The sequence below is a fragment of the Pollicipes pollicipes genome, unplaced genomic scaffold (assembly GCF_011947565.3).
Source record: "Pollicipes pollicipes isolate AB1234 unplaced genomic scaffold, Ppol_2.1 Scaffold_5724;HRSCAF=6776_pilon_pilon_pilon, whole genome shotgun sequence".
In the NCBI taxonomy this organism is placed as follows: Eukaryota; Metazoa; Arthropoda; class Thecostraca; order Pollicipedomorpha; family Pollicipedidae; genus Pollicipes; species Pollicipes pollicipes.
Genome location: NW_023596746.1, coordinates 47232779 through 47240190, shown reverse-complemented (window position 1 = coordinate 47240190; position 7412 = coordinate 47232779). Strand labels below are relative to the sequence as shown.

The 7412-nt window shown below is 58.2% G+C and overlaps 1 protein-coding gene across 1 annotated transcript in view; it reads right to left on the bottom strand.

The window, feature by feature from the left end:
- The window catches only part of LOC119103567 (four and a half LIM domains protein 2), a 193128-nt gene extending 186496 nt beyond the window's left edge, over positions 1 to 6632 (bottom strand). The window contains exon 1 of the mRNA XM_037227155.1: positions 6566 to 6632. The gene's annotated coding sequence lies outside the window, so the exon portion shown is untranslated. The remainder of the gene's footprint in view (positions 1 to 6565) is intronic.
- Positions 6633 to 7412: the final 780 nt, after the last annotated feature.

Genomic DNA, 7412 nt, shown 5'->3' with positions numbered 1-7412 from the left:
ATAAAACACATTGGGTTTCGCCAGCGGAATCTTACCAAGATGCGGAGTGTCGACTGGGCTGCTGATTCATGCTCACGTGACAGCCATGTGACAATCAGCGACTAATCAGCGAGCCTTCGACACGCCACGTCGACGACATCCTCGACCTTAACCCCAACTCACTGACGTCTTGATGGAGATTAGCTGGAGGGTGCGCTCGTCCGCCTGCCGGCGGGATGCCCATAGAAATATCCTTTATTGGCAACAGACGTGAAAAGTGCTGCATCTCCCTCATTAATATCTATCGTCTTTGTCAGCCGGTTCGCTCTTCACGCAGTACCATGTTCAGTTAAGTTTTGGCTTTATCATGGGTCCAACAGAGAATCAGGCACCCGAGTGAGGGCAATGGCGCAGCATTGATGGTGTGTTGTTTCATCGACGTGAGGCGAAGGAAAAAAGGTGGAAATGTCTTGTAATTTTCACTAACTGAGCTTGAAGCCTGCATTTGAAACCAACAATTTCATCAACATTGTAGGAAAATCAAGTTGGAAAATGTATTTGGTGAGCACAAATGCCTCAAAACTAGAAGGAATTTAGAACCACTGTCTCGCAATGCGCGCACTGCGGCCAACACGGATAGCACACGAGGCTGCCGTAAGGAACGGCCGATCCTGGAGACCGCCACACGAGCCCACATGACCCCTCCCAGGGAGTGCAGGCCCTTTAAGGCCCCCTCGCCGTTTCAAGGGACCTCCTGCTGACATGTGTGTGTGTGCAGCAGCGAGTCATGCGATGTCTGGTGCTCTTGTGGTGCCCTTATTTCATGATTTCCCAATAATCGACGCATGCGCACGATGGACATCAGACGTGTCACTGGTCTGAGTCCGGTCGGACTCGGACTCATACTCGGATTCATGAATTCGAGAAAAATCAGGACCTTCAACTCGGGACATGGTGTGGAGAATCGGGCTCCGACCCAGATCCACAAAATTGAAAAAGTGCACCTGAACTCAGACTCCGACTCGAGGCAGCGTCAGGTCTCGGTTTGGGCTTGAATTCGACGATTCTGAAGCCGGACGTGCGGCACCAACCTTGACCCTCCTCCAAGTCTTAACCATCGTTGAGTGGTGCGTTTTGTGAAAAATACGTATGCTGTGGAAGCGGTAACTTGCTGCAGAAAATGCGAAGAAGCGCTATCGTGCCTGTTAAGCTGTGCTGCAGGTTGACACGCGCCCGGATGGGCGGCTAGATACCTTCCGCTCGGGTGGGGGTCAATTTGACCCCGCTGATATCTCAGGAACTAAGAACGCTAGAAACACCTAAATTTACAGAGTGTGTTGACCTATACGTTAACTCACTGAGGTCAAATTTTCAGGTTCCTATGTCATGACCTTCGGGTCAGAAACGTCAAACAAGGTCAAGCTCCAAGTTGGTCTCTAAAGTGCCCTCAGAACCAAGATGACCATTTCCAAGCAAAAGATCACATACTCATTTAAGGTCAGTGACCTTGTTTGACCTCGTGAAGGTCAAGGTGACCAAAATCATAAAAGATTGCTTCCAGTTTTGCATTTGCCTGAGCGACAAACATTATGCTAGGCAGTATGCTTCTAAAACAAAATGTTGCCCTGGGTCATTTATTTCAATGACCTATTCTGACCTCTAAAAGGTCCATAGAAGATGTATAATGCAGTTCCTGCTATCAATAAATTCGAAATGATCACCAGAAGCCATCCCATACAGCAAGTCCTGATGTAACAAAATAGGTTGGTTTTTACCTTGGCGTGACCCTCATACCTGACATTAGGTCAATGCGATTTGCTCATTTAACTGTTGTTTTGCCTAAGAAAGCATTTCAAAGATGTATGGCTTCGTCTAACATTCCGTTGTTGGATCAGATTGAAGGATTCCCTAGAAATTGCCTTCGCTGAAACCATGGCCTGTTCTTGACCTGCCATAGCTCGGCAACCTCACAAGGTACATCTAAATTTTTGATGCAGAACGATTCGCTATTCAATTATCTACAGCTATGCAAAGTTTGGCGCGGCTACGCCGCGCCGCACGGAAACCATTCTGGAAAAACCTTCGGGGAGGAGGGAGTCAAGTTGACCCCCACCCGGGCGCGTCATTAGTCTCGGATGGGTTTTATTTAGTTTGGTTAGGCTATATCACCTCTGACCGGATTGTGTGAGATTCAATACAAGCCACTAAAGCTCCGAAAAGTGTTCATGCCTGCACCCTCACACCTATTCCAATGTTGCGGCAAGGCGGGACATCCAGTAAGGCTGTGGCGAGGTGAAGGCCAGGTCAAGTGGAGTTGGGTGCATGTCTGCCCGGCTCCAATCTCAATTGTCGATTGCCTGCCCTACTGCCACTCTGGCGGCATGAAAATGCTTGCGTTGTGCGATACCGTAGAAAAATTATGGACTCGACACATATCGCTGACTCAGGCATTCACTCGTGCCCAGACTCGGACCAAATTGTCCGGGGTTTAGGTCCATGCGCGGCTTCAGACGCATGCAAATGATCTGACTCGTACTCGTGCACACGGGACCAGGACTGAGACTTACGCACCCGAACTCGGACTCGGACTAGGAATCCAGTTCTCGGACTACGAGTCAAGTGCTCGGAGTCAGAGGTCACGCCTGCTGAGAGAGAAACATATGTCCGCGTGACTCTCCTTCTGCGCGCCTCTGAGCTAACGCGAGGAATTGGGCGCTGGGACAACTGTCTGTTCCTTTCCGTTTTGCAAACGATTAAGCGAATCAAAATATATCTACGCCCTTCACAGTGGTCTGGTAAATCGGCTGTGGAGCCCGTAAACATCAGCTATCCACTGCGTCACCTGCCCGCTCGGCAGGGTCAGCCGCTAGGAGATCGTGTTTAGTCATGGACCACCAGCTCAGTGACTAATCGTTCCACAGCGCACGCTGAGCCGGGCTCGAGCAGACCCGTGTCATTAGGGTTCCGATACACGAGGTTTCCCATCAGCGGCCGTTCATGGTCGGCAGGGCATGAAGATAATAAAGCGCACCATACAGGAGCGCAAAAAGGGCTCACAGAAAAAGTCGATCGATGCACACAACATAAACAGGAGCAGGTAAAAATGACGGCGTACCTGTTGGGCATCGCCCCACATCGGCCTCCGAACAGAACCGCTCGCCAGGCGGGTGCGGGTGCGTTCGTCAACGCTCAAGTAGCGGCGGGGCTCGGAGCCAGGCTGTGTAGCGTGGCCAGCCGCCCAGGCCAACGCGGTAAGCGAGGGTGCGTTTGTCAGCACACGAGTGGCGGCGGGGCTCGGGGCCAGGCTGTGTGGCGTGGCCAGCCGCCCAGGCGAACGCGGTAAGCGAGGGTGCGTTCGTCAGCGCTCGAGTGGCGGCGGGGCTCGGGGCCAGGCTGTGTAGCGAGGCGAGCCGCCCAGCCCAACGCGGTAAGCGAGGGTCAGGTAAGCACCCCCGTTTCCTGCGGGAGGAGCGCATTAATCGGCCGGCCCGGGCCCGCTGAGAAATGCTTCCGGCACGCGGCGGGCGATACCCCGCGCGTTCCCTGTCCTGCTTACGGCGGCCGACTTACGCAGCCGTCCCCGCACGGCTGGCAGGCAAGCCTGGCGGGCGGTCAGCAATTTTGGCTAACAGCGGAGGGCTGAGGCGTCACAATGCAACGAACGCACAGCCAGAGCACGTCAAGAGCTGGGGCGGATCTCCGTGTCCTTCCAGTTCGAAAGAGCACAATTGAATATTGCAACCTGAATGTCCAGGAGCCGACGCCAGCGTGGCGTGCCCTCCTCGCAGCACGGCGCGACGTCGCGTTCGGACATAGCACCCGGCTAAACCAAGCCGACGCGGCGCTCAGCACGCCAGCCGACTCTGTGGTGACGCGCTCCAGCCGCGCCTGCTGAGTGCAGCGGGGCGAGCGCTGGGTCAAGACCGGACGCAACCGTGTGGCGATTTAGCACGCGGGCAGCAGAGCGAGACTGGCTGAGGGCATCCTGCCCAAAGCCTGTGCCATTCACGTAAATAGTTTCGGGGGAGGGGGTTCATTGGTATGTCAGTGAGGCCCCACTGGCGCAACCTGCATGTCGTGCAGCTGGACGCAGCATGTTTACAGCTAGGGAGGCGGCGGCCGATATTTCCGTGTTCTCGCGGCGCACGTCAAGCGCCTGAGGAATCACCAGGTTAGCAAACTGGCCTTTCCGCTCGGAAATCATTCAATGACTCCTTCTGGGTACAGAGCTTAGTCTTCTCCGGGCCCGGTAAAAAGGTTATAATGCAGAACAAAATCCCTGAATCAGCCGTGTTCCATGACATCTGAGAAGGTGCCGAGTCATGAGTCCACAGAGTGAGATTGGTACTCGACGAAAGGCTGCTTTATTCAGCCTCGGTTACGTACCATTTTGAGGCAGGTGATGGGGATAAACGCACCATCAAATTCATCGCCAGCTGCAAATGCGGTGCAAACATTTACATCGTAATGCTCTCCATGGTTGTCGGAAAAAGACCGCGGAGGCATTCCAAAGCCGCTGCAAACGGGTCTATTCAACTGATCACATCAAGCATCAGGCCGGGCACGGAATTAGCCCCCCACACGACGTCGTAAGTGCAGCCGGCACGCCTGTCGGTGAGGCTCTGAGTCGCCCCAGTGACCTGACCCTGAGTTGACCTGAACCAGCTGGCCCCGTTCGGCGGTGGGATTCGGCGCGGCAGAGCGGCGGCGCGCTGCCGTGGTTTGCATGACGGGGCTACCCTCACCGGGGCACGCTGCGAACCCCCCCCCCCCCCCCCCCCCCCCCCTCTTCCCCGTAGCCGAGCAGCGCGCTGAAGGCGGCTCTGTTAGACCGCGAGGGAGGCACGGGCCTGCCGACGGCACTGCTGCAGGCCTGCCACCGCCGCCACCGCAGGCTTTAGATGCGTTCAGCGCGATGTTATGGCAACGGGAGCTAAGGGGCACTCGGCGACTGTGTAGGAAACGAGAGCAAGCGCAGCATGGGTAAAAAACGTGACGTCAGTTGATCTCGCATCAGGCCGTGACTGTTGAGTCTGCTTTGCAACGCTCAGTGCGGTGGTCATGTCATGTCGAAAGCAGCAAACGTCGTTAGGCACAACAGAGGCCTGCAAGTGTCGTCACAGCGGAACGTCTTGTCACCAGGCCCATAGGAGGGGCTACGTCGAGTCAAAAGACACTGAACACAGACACCTTGAGCTACACTGGCACGCCATGTTAAGTTAAAGGATCGAGATGCCACAAGTAGCGAACGAGACGCGATATTAGGCGGCAGTGCACCATAATTTGGGCAGGTGTTTGATGAGCGGCCGGCCCGCAGGCCAGCGGGCACCTGGAATGGTTCGCACGCGGTTATTCGGCACGAACGGGGCTAACGGCGGCTAACGCGGCGCGGCCCCGCCCCCAGCGGCCCGGCGGCGCCGACGCCTCCCTGCAGAGATGACCTCCCCATGGGCGCACGCCGCCAGCCGGGGAGCTTGGCAGGCGAGCCGACCATTCGGCGCCGCCGCCGCTGCGGCCGCTGCCAGAGCCTCGCCGGCGGCCGGAGACGCCGCTCACACTGAAGACGGCTGACGACACCTGCCTGGTCACCGCCGCTCCGCCCATGTGAGAGAGTGATGGACGCAGAATCTCAGCTGCGGCGCGCAGCTGCGCGAGGCGCGCCGCGGCTCAGCTGCGCGCCGGCTGAGCGGCGTCGGCGGACGCCTGGTCGGCTCAGCTCGGCTTCGCTGGGGGCCGTTGAGCCCGGTCACCCCGCCGCCTCGGACGCTCGTTGTCCGCGGGAGACGCGGGAGAGCTATCAGAGGGGAGGCCCGCCCGTCATGCCCACGTGAGTGACGGAGGGCGGCCCCGGCCCTGACGTCCATCCGTGCTAGCGCCGCTCACCAGACGGCGTCCTATCGGGGCTATAAAGAAGGGTGGTGCGGGCGCGGCCGGCCGGCGGCCGCTATCCTCGGCAGGCCGCCGGTGGCGGCCGGCGGATCACGTGCGCACCTGTGGGGCGGCGCTGGGCGGAGCACGCCACTCGGAGGCGTCGATCGTAGCCGATTGGGCCGGTATGGCAAGGACGCGGGGGCTGACATGATCAAAAGTTAGGTGGACAAGCCAAGGTCACAGGAGCTTAACCCAGCTGGGCACACACCGGAAAGATCACGGGGGTTCAAACGGGCTGAGTACGGTACGGTGGCAGGATTGCAACCAGCCTTAATAAGACAAGACCGCAGGGACTCAACTAAGGTTAGGACGGTGCAGCTGCGGAAGGTCAGCCGAGCAGGGGCGGCAAGGTCACTAGTGTTCAACTCGTCTGGGTACGGCCTGGCCACAAGAGCCGACGCTGCCACCCCAGCTGCACGCGGGCCTGGCGCGGCCGGCTGTCCCCTGAGCGCCCGCATCACGGCCGGCTGCCGCCCGGAGAGAGCGCGCCCGCAGTGGGGTCGCGCCGAGCTGACCCCGAGGTCGACCGGAACCGACGCGCCGCCGACCGGAACCGGGCCGACCGGGCGGCCGGGCGGACGGGCGGACGGGCGGACGGGCGCGGCCGTCACGACCGCCGCTCCCCGGCGCCGCCGGTGCCCCAGCCGCAGCTCACCTGTTCGCTGTAGAGCCCACGCAGCGCCCGATGCGGGTTCGGCGGCGGCGTCAGGATCCGCACGTGCTTCTCCACAGTCTCCATCGCGGCGACTGGCGGCGGCCGCGGCCGCGCGCGCCGTCCGCCCGCCGGTCACGTGACGTGCGCGATGACACGCGCTGAGGGTCACGTGACCGCCGCTCGACCGGCTCCGGTGGTGGCTGGCTGCTGTCGGCGGCTGCGGCGCGCTGTGTGAACGGCTGGGGCGTCCGCGGCGGTGACGGGCGAGAAGACGCGCTGGGTGGCCGCCCGCTGGGTGCTAACGCGTGGGGCGATCGTTACACGCCTTTAACCCTGTTCCGGGCAGGGAGCAGTGAATGGCCTCCTCCCCGTTTTTTTTTTTTTTTTGCTGATCCCTCCGAAGTGGTTTGCATCAAGTCGTTGAAATTCTCTGACTTTCCCCGAACATCTTTTTACGCTTTGCACCTAAAATTTCGGCTGCATGGGGCAGAGCTGGTTCCAGTGCCCTGCACGTAGAGAGATGCCCAGTGAAATTCAGCGAGCATGCAGCGATCGTGATCTCCATAAGGTCACACACACTGCCCTGGGTTAACAAGAGCAACTGATACTTTCCGTGAATGGGACAGCTCCAACATGAGTACGCATGGTTATCGCAATGTATACAGCAAAAGCACCATGGCCGGGCGCTTCCAAAGCTCAGGGGGCGATCCAAACGGTGTGAAGTGCAATTACGAGTCGCCAATGCAGCTGCATAAGTATTGCTCCTTGGGTATCTATATGCTGGGTATCTAGAAATCGGGTTTCTATCTAGACATTAGATGTGATATTAGTATAATAGATTTAATAA